Here is a 19958-nt window from a genome sequence, read left to right on the forward strand (position 1 = left end):
TAGTGTTAACTGTATGTTGTAGCGAGGACGTAAACAGGGATGTAAACAATGGGAAGTGCTGTTTGGCACCGCTAACATTTGAGCTACAAATTCATATTTATCCATCAAACCGCTGTAAACACCCACAATCTTCTGCAGCGCTGCAGTGTCTCTCTATGCAACGCTTTCAGTGTGTTCTGCATCTTAAATAACAAATTCGCAAAAGATATGAGAACGTTTCATATTACTTATTCCGAAAATATGTGAAGGACACTTGTCAGATTTTATTTTAAAGAGCAGGCATGATTTTCAGCTGTGTGCTCTTCATTTCTGTTTGACACAGGCAGCTAAAGCTACTAACAGCTGCTCTTTATACAATGCAAAAGTGCAAGCTTGTGGGGGAGTGACGTGAAGCCAATCTACGAATCACATGACATTATGTTAGCTGACCAATCAAAGCCTCTTTAGGGCGGGCCTTTCAGAGGAACTAGGAAATATGATAGCCGTTTTCATGTTAGCTGAGTAGATGTATTTAATCAAAGTAAGATGTATCAATCAATCAAAGGCCTTTGTTTGTCACATATACTTCCATGTAGTTGCATACACTGTCATATATGAAAAAATAATGGGATTTTCTACAAATGAAGCACACTGCTTTGCATCTTATAAATACAACCAAGCCTCCTACACTGCGAACCACCCCTTTAAGGCTAATAATTTTGAACTTAAAATGGTTTAAAAAATTAAAAAACTGCTTTCATTCTAGCCAAAATAAAACAACTGCGACTTTCACCAGAAGAAAAAATATTTTAGGAAATACTGTGAAAACTTCCTTGCTCCGATAAACATAATTTTGGGAAATATTCAAATGTTATCAGCTTATAGATATGGACCAGTAGGGGCCTGCTGCGCCAACTGGTAGGCTCTGAAGGCTGTTGTTATCCATCTATATGGTTAATCAGCTATAGATCACATGCAGCCGCAGCTGAAAGTTACCGAGAAATATTTTTACTATTTATTAAATTTCCCATTAATTGTATTTTATTAACGTCTAACCATACCCTAATGTAAGAACAGATCTGAATGTGTAGTCTTTTCTATTTGTATAGCTGATTAACCATGTGGATGGATGATGACAGCCTTCTGAGACCATATCTATCAGCTGACAACCACTGATAACACCCATTCAATCGTGATAACATGAGTGATAACATTCGAAGCGGTTGCAATATTTGAAAAAGAAAAAAAAATTGGGGTGGATAATCCTGACTTATTACCCATGGTAGTTATTATCTATCGGAGTTATTTTCCACGGTAATAATATTTCAAAATATTACTGCTCTCTATTTACAATCTGATACAAATGCAACATTACATTGACAGCGAAAGGCACTCGAACAAATGTGGAAAAAACATTTAAAAGCCTTTATTCACGTGGCTAATCCTAAAAAAAAAGACATATTTCTGCAAAGAACTGCAGTCAGGGTAACAGTGATCAGGTGCATCTGGAGTTTCTTTTGAATGCTACGATCTCATGACCTCAATATCTAAACAATACTAAAATACCCCTTACAGTCTGCTTAGCAGAAATCAAGTCCTGACTCTCTCTTAACTTCCTCAAATAGTATATTTATAATATACTTAATTATATATATATATATATATATATATATATATATATATATATATATATATATATATATATATATATATATATATATATATATATATATAATAAATAGTTCAAAAACTGAGGTTTTGCTTGTTGGTACCAAACCAACACTCTCCAAAACTGACAGCTTTTCTCTCTCAATTGACGACTGTTCCATTTATCCCTCTAAACAGGAGTCTGGGTGTCATCCTTAAAGCACCCTATCTTTTTATTCTCACATCAATAACATCACTCGGTCTGCTTACTTCCACCTACGCAACATTAACCTTCTCCGCCCTTCTCTTACCCCTCATGCCACTGCTGTTCTCGTTCATAGCCTTGTCACATCTCGTTTAGATTACTGCAACTCTCTTCTCTTTGGTCTCACTCATAAATCTCTCCGTAAGTCTCAGTTGGTCCAGAACTCAGCTGCCCGTATCATCACCAGAACTCCTTCTTCTCATCACATCACCCCTGTCCTGCAGCAGCTTTATTGGTTACCTGATCATTTTCGAATTGACTTCAAAATCTTGATGTTAACATTCAAAGCCATCCACAATCTCTCCCTTCCATATTTGTCTGCCCTCATCCACATTTCTGCTCCTTCTCGCATTCTGCGATCTTCTTCCTCCCTTCACTTGTCTGTTCCCTCTTCTAGTCTTTCGACTATGGGCAACAGAGCATTTAGCCGTTCTGCTCCGCGGCTTTGGAACTCATTACCACCTGCAATCAGAAACATTGTCTCCCTCCTACTATTCAAATCAAAACTTAAAACCCACTTATTTAAGATGGCTTTTAATACTTAACTTTATATGCACTATTGTTGTGTATATTTTATTATTTCTTTTGTTGTTTTGTTGCTCTTGTTGATTGTACGGTGTCCTTGAGTTGTTAGAAAGACGCCTTTAAATAAAATGTATTATTATTTATTATTAAAATAATATATTAAACAAAGTATTAAATCTATTGAATCAACTCAACAATCCTCTTTAATTCAGCATTGATAGAGGTGAAAAAAATATATATAAATAAAAGATAATGCATGTTATACAACATAGTTCTCAAAAATACAACGTAGATATATACATAATATTGACCTTTAAACTAGCGATACAACTTATATTATATTCAGATTGTACTAAATATAAACCTAAACAAGCCTAAATGCGCCTTCTTGACAATATTATGGCTCTCTTTGACACTCAAAAAGCCTTCACAAGACCAAAACAGATCCTTCAACGTCAACATTAACACATTCTTCACAAATCCATTTAAACCCATATCTATCGATGTTCACACTCGCAACACACACTTGATCATATGAGAGGTTTTGTATGTGCGCGTGTGTGTGTGTTCACAGCTGTACTAAGCTTGGTGCTCCAGCCTGTTTCCATGACACTGAGCTTTCCATGAGCTATTAAGACTTACAAAAGGCTGAACTCTCCAACATCAGGAGGGTAAAATGATTCTGCGAACGTTCAGTGTCTGACTATGAACCCTCTTGAACTTCCATGCCTCGTGGACTTTCCCGCCAGGTACGATCGGCAGAAACAGGAAGCCACATTTTGTCTGATTAATTTCCTGCTTCACTTGAATCCAACCGACAATGCAACAATGACAGAAGTTCTAGACGCATTATACTCATTCGTTTTCTGCATCTGCAATAACGTTTATAAGCCATTATTTAAATGTGTTCACAATCTACATTACACTGAAGACACATTGAATAAACTAAATTGGCCATAGTGTACGAGTATGAATGAGTATTTTTACATGAACACCAACAATCCAATTTTAATACGATTAATGTCCGGCTCACACTGCGCGATTATTTATAATCCTGAACGATTGTAGCATCTCATACTGCACGAACATGGCTCACTGTAAGATCTCAGCTTTCATAAAGTCAGACTGAACGACAATGAAGACGCACCAAACATGAAAGAAAATGCCCACGGAGTTTGAAGTCATCAACTCGTGACACTTTCATTATCCCGGGTTCTGAAATGATTCCTTGCAGCAAACGTAAACAATCTGTAGTGGCAATTTAGCACACAACGTGTCTAAATAATAAAACCAGGAAAGAAGAAAAAGCTGTATTGACATTTCCCCGCGGTCGTTTGAATTGTCGCATCAAATTCGGAGCTGCTGTTGGTTCTTGGATTGACGCTCACCGCAGCTGTTGTCACACTGCAGGAAACTGTCTGAAATCTTCTGACACTGCAAGAACTTCATTGGAGAGATAATCTGATCACAACGGGCAATAAGCGGCCGTCAGTGAACATGTTAAACCAACGATCAAAGATTACCAATTTTAGCCTGGCATTTCAGGAATTTCCCAAATTTGTCCTAGATGAAAGAATCATGGCTGAAATCTCACAGCGTGAGCAGGGCTTAAGACAATACTCTGATTAAGAGTAGTCCAGGTAAACAGTGATTTTTGATGACCTTAACCTGACTAAAGTAATAACCGAACTAAACAGAAATGAAATTAAGAGTATGCAGATTTCAGTCGCATTATTGAAGTATAACCGTAGTGTAGAATTTTCACTGCATTTTGCGACAGGAGAGTCTCTATACACATGGCTATGTGACACTATTCTCTGCACCTATCGAGTCAGTAAACAACCACAGACACCTGCATCGCGAAAAGTGGAGGTTTTTTTCCATACGGCATGCGGCATCATATTCTATTATCTCATTTGCTATGGGGGGCATGCATGAAATGTTCCTGAATGAAAGTGAAAGTGCCAAACTGCAGTTAAAGTCGACAAATTAAAAAAAATTCTGAGGTGGTACTTGGTGAAAAAAGTTTGAGAACCACTGGTTTAATGTGATGTACTGTGTTGGTTGGTGTTGTATATAACGCTACAAGAACCTGCCAGTACATTTTCAATTATTTTACAAACTTAGGCCCCGTTTACACTTGTGCATTTTAGTTTTAAAACAGTGTTTTAGAATGAAACCGATCCGCGTCCACACTAGCGTTTCACCCAGCGTTTCTAAACAGCTCTCCGTCCACACCAAAATGCTGAAACACACATCACGGGACCACACAGACCCTCTCTGGCAAGCGCTGCAGCACATCTACCCAGATGAGAGCTGTGCTAGTCGGAGTGTTCATCAAGCATCTCCCGCTGGATCTTATCTCACTATATTTGCTAAACGTGATATTTAGTTCATCTTGTTGTCTATACCAAACAACATATTCCCCAACTTTGGTCTTTTGAATCTATTAGGGTACTCGGGTAACGTGTTTTGGCTGAGCGCAAAGATAAATTAAAAATTTATGTAACCACATACATTCTGTATATTGCCTGATCGCTTGCCTTTATTTCCTATAATGTATAACCTTATTGTTCGTTATACTTTTATAATGGCCATGATTGATTATTAAAACTGAAATTCAGCAAATTAGTGAGTATGTTTTGCATTTTCAATGAAAATGAAAGGAGGCAGTGATGTTATAGGCTCCGTTTGTTTTTTATAAATATTCATACAGTGAAGATGACGCTCGTATATGCAGCACAACGCCTCAACATTTCTGCTGTCTGTTAAGTTGTCAATATCAAAATGAAAATAGCAGTTCCTTCATGTTTTTATTTTATTGGTAAGAAAGTGAAACAATGTAGCCAGGATGATGTGAATAAGGTTATACAGTACACTGTTCCCTTTGAAAATTTACCCGACATGTTCTCGGGAGTATGTTTTCCATATCAAACTTGCGAAGTCTGAACGTACAAGGAGAGGTTGCAGAAATTTAACTGTGTGTAGGCTACTTAATATTGAGGAAAAGCCCCAATCATTGAGGCGAATGTCAGCAGCCCTGCCTTCGTTTTCCCCCATCCACACTGAGATGAAGCAGCAGCGTTTTAGGGCCTACTCACACTATGCCATCTGTACCGTGCCCAGGCCCGTTTCCCGGATCGTTTGAGAAGTGTGAGTGCGCTGTATCGGGCTCAAGCACGGTTCACTTGGCCGGCCCTGGCCCGGTTGGAAGAGGTGTGCCTGAGTGCGGCACACTTGGGCTTTGGCGCGGTACGCTTGTGTGTAAGCGCGAAACGCACCAAAGCCCGAAACCGAAAGCGAGACGTGACTTTTAAGGGACTGTTTGATATGGATTTATTAATCATTCTTACTGTTCAGTGAACGCAAACTGCCGTAGTTTATTAAAGACGCAAACTCCTCACAGCACGCCAGCTGCGCGCCTTCAGCAGACCATCTCATTCCTGCAGCACGAGAGCTTTGATTGTTTATGAGCGCCAAAAGTGGCGGATCTGTTCGGTAAAATATCTGACTGCGTCTCCCCGCATCCCTAAGGACTGTTTGGCGAAATATTTGACTGCATGTCACTGCATAACAAACGACTGAAAGGATATAAATAGAGAAATCTCCTCTGTGCTGCTGAGTGAGAGCGTATGGCAAGCCGTTTTAACATTTAAACCTTGTTCTGACTATCCATAAATATATTTAGAGATATAATTATATATTTTGACAAGTCATTATTATAATTCGACTTGTCAGAATGACAATTAAAGATATCTGCAATTACAATTGTACTAGTACGAAATCAGATTGGAGATATCTGCAAATATATTATGACTAGTCATATTCCTCCATTGACTTCCATTGAAAAATATTTGCAGATCTCTCTAACTGAGTTTTGACTAGTCAAAAATCCAATTCAAGATATCTACAACTGTAATTCGACTATTAGTAAATTAATTAGAGATATCTTCAAATACATTTGTAAATATCTCTAAATATTACGAATTAAAGACATCTCCAAATGTATGACTAGTAAAAACTCAGAGATATCTCTAATTACAATTGTGACTAGTCAAAACTCATTTAGAGATATCTGCAAATATTTTTCAATGGAAGTCAATGGAGGAATATGACTAGTCATAATATATTTGCAGATATCTCCAATCTGATTTCGTACTAGTACAATTGTAATTGCAGATAACTCTAATTGTTATTCTGACTAGTCGAATTATAATTATGACTAGTCAAAATATAATTAGAGATATCTCTAAATATATTTATGGAGTCAGAACAAAGATTTAAATGCTAAAAAGGCTTGCCATAGAGAGCGCTTCTGAACAGCGCAGCAGCGATGACGTAAGCGTGCCGAGGCCCTATATGGTGTGAGCGCGGGCCGTCGGGGGAGACGGGAGGGGGGACAAGCGTGCTTTGGCCCGGTTCGAGGCAACTGTACCTAGTGTGAGTACGGGTATTAGAATGAAAACAGCCTTTCCAGCATTTTCAAAACGCTCCGTTTTCGGCGCTCGAAAACTCCAGCGTAGCGTGGACGGATGTCGTAACTGTAGCAAAACTTCAAACTAAAACGCATTAGTGTAAACGAGGCCTTAGTTCTCTATATATTATTACTTATCTTGTCTCAAACTACTAAAATGTCAATAAAGGTCACTTTGTTAAACTGCCGAGTGGAATTTTCACCATCTAAAGTTGACAGAGCAGAGATTAACGTCCCATAATGCAATTCACAACCATAAATAAACAGAAAGCACTTGTGAATCACAAAATACAGAACCTGGTTATTACCAGATATTGTTTACAGTGTAGCCTTCAAAAGTTTAGGATCATTATGACTGTGGGCTTTATTTCCCCAAAGGAAACTGGTTTGATTAGATAGTTAATGATGCTTTATATAAGTGGGAGTAGTTGAAGAACTTTTTTTGGCGCATCATCATCGTTTCTATGGAAACATTAAATTCTTCGATTAGTGGATCGGAGGAGAAAATCTTGTCAGGATTATGAGTAATGTCGTAATTCCAATGGGAATATATTAAACAACTTAAAAATAAAAAACTAAGCTGCGACTTTACTCATCCTCACCCTCAAGTGGTTTTTCAAACCTGTAGGAGTTTCTTTTTTCTGTTGAACACAAAAAATATACTTTGAAGAATGTTGCAACCTATAGCCATTCACTTCATTAGTAGGAAAAGCTAAAACTAAATATCCTTAAATTAGCAGTTTTCCTTATTTTGCGATTCATGTTTTTAATTTTTTCCCATTTATTTCTGCTTTTGAATTGCTTTATGGGACTTTTATCTTTCTTCCAACAACTTTTAACCTTGAGAAGTAAATAAAAGGTGACTTTTATAAACATTGTTATTAGTTTAAAGTGATATATTGTCTAGTTTGGTGTTTATATTAATCTACATAAACCATTTATTAAACTGCCAGTACATTTTCCGTTGTTTCATAGACTTACTTCTCTTGCCTATGCAAATATTTCAAACTACTGAAATGTACAATGGCTGAGAGAGCATGACGTGCTGCAATTTAAGAAAACACGAGCAAATACATAAAATGGCAGCAAATTGAGAAATGATTTTCATCCTTTTAACAGCACACATGCTGCAAATGCTCACAATACAAACACATTTTTAAAAAACGCGCTGCATTTTCTCACAACACAAACAATTTACATAAGCGCTGCATTTTCTCACAACATTTGCTAAAAGAACAGAACACAACGGAAATGTTTTAAAGAGGACCCTAAAACATGACTGACCCGGCTATTGAGTTTATGGTGAACTTCACTTTTCAAAGATCACCTACAACTTCACTGAGCAATAGTCACGGCACAGCGACATCCGTCACGTTTTTAGGTCCCCTTAAAAAATTTCAATTGTGTTCTGTCCTTTTTACAAGTGTTGTGAGAAAATGCAGCACTTTCGTACATTCTTTGTGTTGTGAGAAAATGCAGGGCGTTTTATTAATTTGTTTGCATTGTAGTAAAATGCAGCACGTTTTTTTCATGTGTATGCATTGTGAGGATTTGATGTACGTGTGCTGTCAAATGGATGAAGATCTTTTCTTAGTTTGCTGGTGTTTTTTGCAATTGCACGTGTTTTCTTATATTGCAGCACGTTAAGCTCTTTCGGCTAACGTAAAAATGTCTATAAAAGTCACTTTTTTAAACTGAATGTTGTAAATTCTCAACATCAAAAGTTGATAGAGCGGAGATCATAATGCAATTCAAAGCTGTAATAAAACAGAAAACACTTGTGAATCACAAAATACGGAAACTGTTAATTAACAGATTTTTTTTACAGTGTATGGATGTTGTCAATTGCTACCAATTTCCAACATTGTCTCATATTTTCAATAAACGAAAAAAACTTAAAGTGGTTTGAATTAGATGGAGAGCCAGTAAATGATGAATATTTTATTGATGGAAAAATCTAACCGAAATTGAATCGAGTAATCACAATTTAGAAATGCTACAAAACTCTTTTCAGATGTTTTTGGGGCACTTTGGAGCAGCATGTGCACACACATACTCATTGTTTGTTCCTGCTGGGATTTTTCAGAGAGCTAATGGGCTTCTGTCCAGTTCAGAAGCCTTGCCAACCGGGCAGGGGATCAGGGGGGTTACGGTCTACCGGGAAAGCAAATTATCACAGTCATCTTCCCTACTGCTCACTTCAAGACACAAAGATTGACTGGATTCACACACAACAGGCAAATAAGAATCCTCTGTGTGCAGTGGAGGCCTGTTATAACCATATGATTTAAAAAAATAGCATAAGTTAATTAGGGGTGCTCGATACTGGAGAAATATGCGATATTCAATACTGCTGTTGAGTACTGAGGGAACGATATTTCCAAAGCTAACTCACAGCAATTTGTAACTTTTTGATTTAGTGGTTAATTTATATGAATTTGAAGAATCTGCTTATGCCCCAATGAAGCCTGGGTTAAGGGATGGGGTTTGGTGCCACGCCTCCTTTTAAAAATCATACATTTTTGTAGAACTGAACTCATGCGAATGCATACAAATTAGTCACTTAACAGACAAAACGTAAATTAGTAACGTTTCATTTTAAGATTAGGCTAATATTTCTTGTGATATATATAATTTTGCTACAAAATGCTATTTTATTAGCTGTGTTTAAATCATTTATGAAATTAAAATCAACAGGTAAACAACATCTTTTTCACATCTATTTAATTCTAATTCAGACTAAAAACTGTGTCAAGCTGCAAACATTTAGTCTTTTAAATTTAGATAAACAGCCAATGCAAAAATAAATGTAATGCATGTCTGCGGTGCATATACTGCATATACGATTATTGTGATAATGATAATTTTGCGACATTGTTCAGTCCTATTTTTAATAGGGATGTTATAAATGATATCTCACTATTTTCGAGATTTTATCAATAACAATTAAACAATATTTTGCTGAGTGTATTTCTTTGCTGGTATTTGCAGCTGAATTAAGCCCACCATGCATAAACAACAAACATGGATGAAGCTAAAACCCTAGTAAGTGGCGGCAAGTGCCTTTCTGAGGAATTCATTAAATCAATCATTCAAATGACTCATTCAAAACAGCTGAAGAATGGATCAATAATTGATTGATTCAACGATTTGCTTAAAATCAGATTTGTTCGAGAACAAAATGGCACCGTGTTGCTCTGTGATCCGCAAATGACTGCACTTTCACTTTTACAATTGTGAGTTTAAACCCGTAATTCATTTTTTCCCCCTCAAAACTGCAGGATGCAATCTCACAAATGAAAAAAATAAAAATAAAATGCAGGATGAACTTGCAATTGTATATTTAGAAATCAAAATCGCTAAAATAAACTTGCAATTCTAAGAATAAAAGTAAAACATTCAAGATACAAATTTGAAAAAAAAAAAAAAAGGAAAAATTGCGCAATTAAAAAAAGAAATCACAATTACTTTTTTATAAAGGTGACCCAAATGTACAACCATCAAAAATGACGAAAAGAAATTATGAAAATATACGCTGGTAAAAAAAATTATATATATATATATATATATATATATATATATATATATATATATATATATATATATATATATATATATATATATATATATATATATATATATATATATATATATATATATAAGTATAAAGTAAAAAGGATATTCTTATCTATGCATGCACTGCATATGCTCTACTCAAATAATGCTCTAACTGGACATTTCGACAGTATGTGTAGCATAATTTTCCCTGCTGTTTGTTGACACCTGTTGACATGTTTACTGTCAATAAAATTTAACTGTCAAACTAAATAAGCTGTTTTATTGGCTTTTGTTAAAGCAGTTAAATTGAAGTTATTGAGTTGAAATTTAAAAAAAAAACAAATCTTACAAAAAGTTTCTTTATATCATTTATTAAAATAAAAAAATAATTATTACCAAGTATTTTAAATTTTCAGTCCAGAATTCTCTTTTTATATTCTGTGGTGAAAATAAATCTAAAAAAGAATTGAATAGACTACTATACTATTTATAAATATAACAACAAAATATTTTTACTTCAGTTGCACATCATATTGATTGCATTGACAAATCAGGCTTAACATTTTGTAAAAGCAGGCAGCTAACTCTCTGTGACTCTCACATGGTCGCCCACTAAAGCGAAGCAGGACTGCACTCGGTCAGTACCTGGATGGGAGACCACATGGGAAAGCTAGGTTGCTTCCAGAAGTAGTGTTAGCAAGACCAGCAGGGGGCGCTCAACCTGCAGTCTGTGTGGGTCCTAATGCACCAATATATTAATGAGGACTCTCTAGTGTTCAGTGAGCGCCGTCTTTCGGATGAGACGTTGAACCGATGCCTTGACTCTCTGTGGTCGTTAAAACTCCCAGGATGTTCTTTCGAAAAGAGTAGGGGTTTAACCATGGCATCCTGGCCAAATTTGCCCACTGGCCTCTGTCCATCATGGCCTCTTCACCATCCTCATATCATAATTGACTTCATCACTCTGTCTCCTCTCCACCAATCAGCTGGTGTGTGGTGTGCGGTCTGGCACAATATGGCTGCTCTTGCGTAATCTAGGTGGATGCTACACACTGGTGGTGGATGAAGAGATTCCTCCAAAAATGTTTAAAATGCTTTGAGTGTCCAGAAAATATAAATGCAATGAATTATTATTTATTATTATTATTATTATTATCATAAAAAAACTAAATGCACAAAGGAAATGCAACACGACAGAACACTCTGCAAAATATCTTCTTTGTTTTGCAAAGAAACAAATTAGAAATCGATTACTAAAAGCGATGGCAAAGAATTTCATAATCGATTCTTTGTCGCGAGACACAAAAACCTTTAATTGTAAAAAAAGAAATAAATAAAAAAAAACACTTTAGTTCAGCGCGGAGCAGAGTGAACGCACTCCGCCTATCTCTCGCACGAATACAGAGTTCGGCGCCTCATAGACAGGGTTGAGGAGGAAGGGAGTTCAACAGCAGGGTAAATCACTACAAAATCCCACTTCTGTTCCATTATGAAGTGAGGACCGTAAAAGTCCCTGGTGCTGGTGTTTAGTCTCTATTCACCTTGACAAGCATGACAAGTTTGCGTTAGCTCGTTTACCCAAGCGGCAACTGAAAAATTATGCAGCATTTTAACCGCCTAATGCTTATTTTATGAATTAGACATGTAAATACACACAAGTACTAGTAAAACAAAACATTTAGTGTTTGTTAAACTCAAAAGGAAGTCTAACAATCCATTCAAATATAATTTGCAGACGTGTTTTATTCATATCAGATACACAGTGAAAGTAACAATAAAGTTGAATCTATTTTTCTTTAACTTCACAGCAACATGGACACCTTCAAATGGCGTTAAAAGTGTCACATACTGTATTTATAAGGTATAATTCACCTAGAAATGCCATTTCTGTCAAAATATAATGAAGTATTTGTGGCTGCAAAATCACATGAAGCGACCGTGTGCTGTTTGTTTACTACCTAGAACGCAATCCCACAGGCACCGGCGCGCACATCATTTAAATGATCATATGGCATTTTACAGTTATGATTATGACAAGCATTTGTTATATTTTTTCTTAGCTAACACAAAGTGTTATGCATAAAAAATTAATGTTTACTTTGTCAGTATAACTAAATGTCTCATTTTACCCATGAAAACGAATGATAATGCTGTCAATGACAAATGACAAGCACATGTCTTAAACCTAATAAATCAACTTTAATTATGAATAGTGTTTTCTGATGTCATAATTTTACTGTGAATTAACTAACTGCATTTTAACAGTAGACCTACACATAGGCCTGATATTATTATTGTTTTACCATATGTTTGTTTGAAAATTATATATATATATATATATATATATATATATATATATATATATATATATATATATATATATATATATATTTATTTATTTATTTATTTAGATATATTTATTTAGATATATTTATTTAGATATTTATATATATTTATATATATATATATATATATATATATATATATATATATATATATATATATATATATATATATATATATATATATACAGTTGTAGTCAGAATTATTAGCCCTCCAGAATATTAGCAACCCTTTTCCTCCAATTTCTGTTTAATGGAAAGAAGTTTTTTGTAACTCATTTCTGAACATAATAGTTTTGATATATCATGTCTAACTACTGATTTATTTTATCTTTGCTATGATGACAGTACATAACATTTTACTAGATGTTTTTCAAAATACAAGCATTTAGATTCAAGTGCAATTCAAAGGCTTAGGTTTCAAAATATTTAAACCTGCTTTTATTCTAGCTAAAATAAAACAAATAAGACTTTCTCGAGAAGAAAAAAATATTAGAGGAAATACTGTTAAAATTCCTTGCTCTGTTAAACATAATTTGGGAAATAGTTATTTAAAAAAACAAAATTCTCAGGAGCGCTAATAATTTTGACTTCAACTGATAATCATTTTGAATAATCGTGATTACAATTATGACCAAAATAATCGTGATTATGATTTTTTCCAAAATCGAGCAGCCCTACCAAATATCTAAAAAATCTTGAATCAAGAACAGACAAAAATGGCATGAAAAAATATGCTTAACTTCTGTTTGAGATTATGTCTTATCAAAACTATTTTTCTTACCCCACTGACAAATAATTTAGCCTTTTTAAAAGCAAACAATCACTTATTTTGAGGTGTTTTTTTTTCCAGAAAACAAGACATATTTTCTTATGCTATTTTTATGTATCTAGTATGTATCTTGATTTAAGATCTTTTTTTTTAGATATTTGGATTAAAAACAGGACAAAACTACTTAGCTTTCTATTTTATTATTATTATTATTATTTTCTATTTTTACTAATATAACAGCTCAGGGATGAGCTTTTTTAAATAAAGGGTTGGAAATTAATTCTTTTCTTGTTTTGTTTTGTTTTTTCGATTCATCGATTAACCGAAGAAATAATCAACTGATTAATCGATTATTAAAATAACCGTTAGCTGCAGCCCTACATACAGCTTTGTAATATTGCAAGAAAAGTGAGTAAAATAATGCGAGGACGTAATTCAAACGTGAGATGCAGTGATCCAACATTTCTCACCTCAGCATTCAAGTCCAGAAGCTCTCATTTAACTCGCAGAAGGACATTAACATAAAATGAATGCCGTTTCTATTCAAGGACTCATACATGATTCAAAACGTCTGAAAATAGAGAGACTCTTAGTCACCGTACAGCTGATTAGAACGGCGCTGACATGCTGACGAATGGCTGAAATGACTTCTGGGAAGTTTCTGTGGGAAAAATCATCCGGCAGGTTTGACGGATCCACCACAGGGAGGAAGGGTTTACTTTCCCTCTAATGAAACAAGCCCTTTGTATTCCCACTCCTCCGGTGGGCCCTCTGTGGACTTTTCGGAGATAATGTGAGCAAAGACAACCTCATTTATCTCTCTTCGTGTGCGCCTTTTGTTTTGGCAGCTTCTCACCTGCTCTGAGGAACAACAATCTCACAGTTTGGATGTTAAACACGGTCGGTTGTTGTGATGAGCGTTTAATGATGGTACCTGACGTAGATGCCGTTGCATGAGCGTAATGTGATACGAAGACCGTATCTGCACCAGAGCATTACTGCTGACACAAGAATAAAGGTGAATTCGGGCAATAATCTCTCAGGGGACCTGAAATGGCCTGTTATGAACTGCAGTTGGCAGAAGATAAAAGATCCAAAATCTCTATCTGGTTGACTCGGTTTCTTTTCTCAACAATTTAGTTTTAACCTACTGATGGTCTTCTCTTTCTTGGACTTTTCACTTTCCTTAACATTCATTCATTCATTCATTTTCCTTTCGGCTTAGTCCCTTTATTAATCAGATTTCTACACAGCAGAATGAACCGCCAACTTATTCAGCTTACGTTTTACGCAGCGGTTGCCCTTCCAGCTGCAACCCATGACTGGGAAACACCCATACACTCTAATTCACACACATACACTACCGACAACTTAGCTTATTCAATTCATCAATAGTGCATGTGTTTGGACCAGCCTGATCTCACGAGAAAACGTAACTATTTTACGTTTTGCCAGTTTAGTGGCTAATTCGTACGAATTCGTACGATTTCAGTCGTACGAAATGATACGATTTTAAAAAGGAGGCGTGGCACCTAACCCCACCCCTAACCCCAACCGTCATTGGGGGAAAAGCAAATCGTTCTAAATTGTACGAATTAGATCGTACGAATTCATACGAATTAGCCACTAAATGAAAAAGTTACGAATTGCCGTGAGATTGTGTTGGTTTGGACTGTGAGGGAAACCAGAGAACCCGGAGGAAACCCACATGAAAATGGGGAGAACATGCGAACTCCACACAGAAATGCCAATTGACCCAGTCGGGGATTAAACCAGCGAGGCAGCGACCTTCTTGCTGTGAGGCGATTCTGCTTCCCACTGCGCCACCGTTTTTTGGATTTTGGAAACAACATAAATGACTGGCAGTTAATAGGGCTGTATGAGATGTATGAAACACAAAATCAAAGCCTATAATGCATTTTTCTTTTGCTCAAATGAATGCATATACAGTTGAAGTCAGAATGATTAGCCCCCTTTGAATTATTATTATAATTTTTTTATATTTCCCAAATGATGTTGAACAACAGAGCAAGAACATTTTCACAGTTTGTCTGATTATGTTTTTTTCCTCTGGAGAAAGCCTTATTTGTTTTATTTCGGCTAGAGTAAAAGCAGTTATTAATTTTTTAAAACCATTTTAAGGTCAATATTATTAGCCCCTTTAAGCAATTTTTTTTGTTAATACTCTACAGAACAAACCATCATTATACAATAACTTGGCCAATTACCCTAACCTGCCTAGTGAGACTAATTAACCTAATTAATCCTTTAAAAGTCAATGTTTAAAAATATTATTTACTGTCATCATGGCAAAGATAAAATAAATCATGTATTAGAGATGAGTAATTAAAACTATTATGTTTAGAAATGTGCTGAAAAATATCTTCTCTCTGTTACACAGAAATTGGGGAAAAAAATAAATAAGGAGGCTAATAATTCTGACTTCAACTGTATATATCAGGGCTCAACAATAAGGACTGCTCGATGGCCCGGGGCCAGCGTGAGAGATGCTCGGGACAGTAGACAAAATCTTTACTGGCCCGAACGGGGCAGTGCTACTTTGTCACAAAATTTTAACAGACGGCAACATGGCCGCAACATCAAATTATGAGGCAAAAAGAAAACACCTGTTTCTAATGTTGTGGAAACGTTCAAATGAGTACAACATGAAAAACAAAATGAAGTGATGTTTTGCATAGTTTGCCGTCACTTCAAAGGCGGCCACCTTTTGTTTTGCAATAAAATACCTGCACATTTTCCATACTACTGTGTTTTACTGCTAAATATTTTACAATTTTTCAAACATTTAAATTCTGCATTCACATACATTATTTCGTGACACATTATTTAATATATGTGGCTAATAAATAGCAATTAATTAATTTTTTTTAGAGAGGCCAGTGAAAATTTTGGCAGAGCAAGTAAAAATCTAAACCACTGGTCCAATCGGGGCAGTACTACCTTGTCACAAAATTTTAATAGACGGCAACATGGCCGCAACATCAAATTATGAGGCAAAAAGAAAACACCTGTTTCTAATGTTGTGGAAACGTTCAAATGAGTACAACATGAAAAACAAAATGAAGTGATGTTTTGCATAGTTTGCCGTCACTTCAAAGGCGGCCACCTTTTGTTTTGCAATAAAATACCTGCGCAGTTTCCATACTACTGTGTTTTACTGCTAAATATTTTACAATTTTTCAAACATTTAAATTCTGCATTCACATACATTATTTTGTGACACATTATTTAATATATGTGGCTAATAAATAGCAATTTATTTATTTTTTTTAGCGAGGCCAGTGAAAATTTTGGCAGAGCAAGTAAAAATCTGAACCAATCTGGCAATCGGGCCAGTTGAAAAAATCCTTAGCATTGAACCCTGTATGTATGCATGTGTGTGTGTGTGTGTGTTTGTGTGTGTGTGTATATATATATATATATATATATATATATATATATATATATATATATATATATATATAGACTATGAAAAATAGTAAAAAAAAAAACACTTAAGTAATTAAAATTAAGTAATTAAAGCTTTTCTAATAAAAATTCGGCCCCTAAACAGGTTTTTACTCTAGTAAACGTGTAGTAAGCTAACCATTTTGAGGGCATTTTAATACCAATAACATAGTTTCATGTTTTGATGTTAAGCCATGTTTTCTCTTGGGTTAAAATGAAGTAATTTTGTTTGAACAGACGCGATAAAACATAATTCAACATAATTACAATACCATGACACTTTCATATATTTCACTGACTTTATTCTAACATTGAAAAGTCAAAGAGACAGAAGAGGAGAGTGGAGACGAAGGTAACATGGAACAGAAGTAACAAATTGATTTTCTCAAAGCCCTGACAACATTTGCTTTCCGGGCAGCACATTCAGCATGCAACCCTGCTAAATATCAGCTGATTTCGGGACTACAGTTAGCTCCAAATTTCTGTTTGTAAGTGAAGAAAGTAAATTACTGTAGCTGTGCTTTTTTTTTATTTCATGCATCACACTAATGATCAACCTACAGGTTATTTAGTAAAATAACACATCCTCAAGTCAGAATTTTTCAGTTTAAAAGTGAATCAGGTTTAAATGGCAAGAGTTCCTGTGGGGACAAAAGTAGCACTGTTATTTATGTCCCACTGCTAACAGACAGTTTCCCAGAGATGGGTTGCAGCAGGAAGAGCATCCCCCGCGTAAAACATATGCTGGATAAGTTGGTGGTTCATTCCACTGTGGCGACCCCAAATTAATATAGGGACTAAGCCGAAAAGAAAATAAATGAGTGAATGAACGCTAACAGACAAACCTTTTCACTTCCACATTAGAGTTTTCTGTTTTATTTATTGTGTTTCAATAAAATTAATGCATACTGCCAATATTAATAAAAATATTTAAAATTTTAGAAAGTTTTTACGTTCTGCATTGTTGGATTGCTTTTAAAACATTTGATGGAGCTGAAATTTAAAATGAAAATGCCATTAAACATTTTTTTTTGCAAAAATAGAGGACAAGATATGTTTGCAGTGAACATTAAAAACGATATAAATAAACAAGATTAAGCCTTTCCCAGTGATGGGTTGCAGCTGGAAGGGCATCCGCTGCGTAAAACATATGCTGGAAAGTTCTGTTCTGCTGGCGGTTCATTTCGCTGTGGCAACCCCAGATTAATAAAAGGACAAACACGAAAAGAAAATTAATGAAGATTAAGCCAGCAAATCGAACATTGTTGTTACTTGACCACCCGTGTGTTACTTTCATCCATACTGACGGGGTCAAAAGTAACAATGTGCAGTTTATGTTTAAAGTGAAGTCTTATTGAAGTTGTTCTACATTTGCTCAAAACACCCCTGCTGAAACATCCAGCTTAAACCAGCCTAGGATGGTTGGCTGGTTTGAGCTGGTCGACCAGCCTGGTTTTAGAGGGGTTTTGGCCACTTCCAGGCTGGTTTCCAGCCATTTCTAGCCTGGTCTTAGCTGCTCAGGCTGGAAAGTGACCAGCTAAAACCATCTAAAACCAGCCTGACCATCCTGGTTTAGACTGGACATAGCTGGTTTTGGCTGGGCTCCCAGCCTGGTCAAACTGGTTTTAGCTTGTCATCTCCCAGCCTGTCCAGCTAAAACCAGCCAACCATCCAGGGCTGGTTTAAGCTGGATTTTTCAGCAGGGACAACACTTATGAGTTAAAATATATTGACAAAAACATTATCTTTTAAAATGAGATTTTTATAAAAAATATAACTTCCGTCTCCGCTCTCTCCTAACGTTTTAAATAAATATGGATAACTTATGATTATGATACCCTAAATCACAAAACATACACCTAATAGGCTATATAAATCAGAAGTCTAAATTTAAAAGTACTTCTTATGTGTTGAGCTGGTTTTATATTAACATTTTCGCATTTTCTCCTTAATAATGTAATTTTACAAAAAAAAATATTATTTGGAAATTTCCAAAAGTGAAATTATTAGCAGCCAATGTCATGAGCATCAAAGTAGCCTACATCATTTGTCAAATAAATAGTGCCGATGTTGTTTTCAACTCATGTGATTTCAAACCCAATATTCAAAGTACCACGGTAAATAAACACAGGGAGCATGTCACTAGTTGTCACTGAACAAATATAAAAGCAAAATTTACCTCAATTTCACAAGTCTGTATAATAGTAAACATGATTAAGTACAGGCTACTTAACCAGACTCACCTTCTAGTCGGCAAGGTGATCAACGCAGGTAGGCTAACGTACTTCAGCTCTTTTCCTCCGGTATTGTCCTTTGAAACTGTGTTGTCGTTTCTCTGTCACGTTATTAAGACGGTAAACAGTCCTTCAACCCACTCAAAGCATCAAGGTGTGTGGGAAGTCAACAAAAACTACATTAAAGTTCCTGGTCGTAAGTGCGCAGAGCTTTAAATCCTGTCGGGCTGGCACGGTCTCCTAGCGGGAGATGGTTCATGTGAATATTTTCGGTTATAGCAGGTTGTGTTTAGAGGATTGTGATTCACCGGAGACATTCAGTGAAGATCTGCGAGTAAATCCATCGGATCTGAAAGCTCGTGGGAGGAGCAGTGCGTCTGTCCTTCTCCTCCTCTTCCTCCTCCTCCTCATCAAGCGTCATCCCGGTAATTAGGCTAAACCAACCACCTACAGTGTTGCTAAGTAGTGGAACTTGCATTAAAGTTGATGAAAGCTAAATCTTTTGGTTAAAGTTTAAACTAAAGCCGTTTAATTGTACAAAGAATAAGCTCCTCCAACTTATCAGGCCAGAAATGTTTTTTGATGTATTTAATTTAGGCTACCTCAGTTGTTTTTTTTTATCATTGATTTTAAAAACGTTTATTCATTTTCTTTTCAGCTTATTCTCTTTATTAATCCGGTGTCACCACAGCAG

At 35.7% G+C, this 19958-nt stretch overlaps 1 protein-coding gene across 2 annotated transcripts in view; it reads right to left on the reverse strand.

Moving 5' to 3' along the window:
- gdpd5a (glycerophosphodiester phosphodiesterase domain containing 5a) overlaps positions 1 to 19623 on the reverse strand; it is a 70725-nt gene extending 51102 nt beyond the window's left edge. For both annotated transcript variants that reach the window (XM_677714.9, XM_009305589.5), the window contains exon 1: positions 19274 to 19623. The gene's annotated coding sequence lies outside the window, so the exon portion shown is untranslated. The remainder of the gene's footprint in view (positions 1 to 19273) is intronic.
- Between the last annotated feature and the right edge of the window lie 335 nt (positions 19624 to 19958).

The sequence above is a fragment of the Danio rerio genome, chromosome 10 (assembly GCF_049306965.1).
Source record: "Danio rerio strain Tuebingen ecotype United States chromosome 10, GRCz12tu, whole genome shotgun sequence".
In the NCBI taxonomy this organism is placed as follows: Eukaryota; Metazoa; Chordata; class Actinopteri; order Cypriniformes; family Danionidae; genus Danio; species Danio rerio.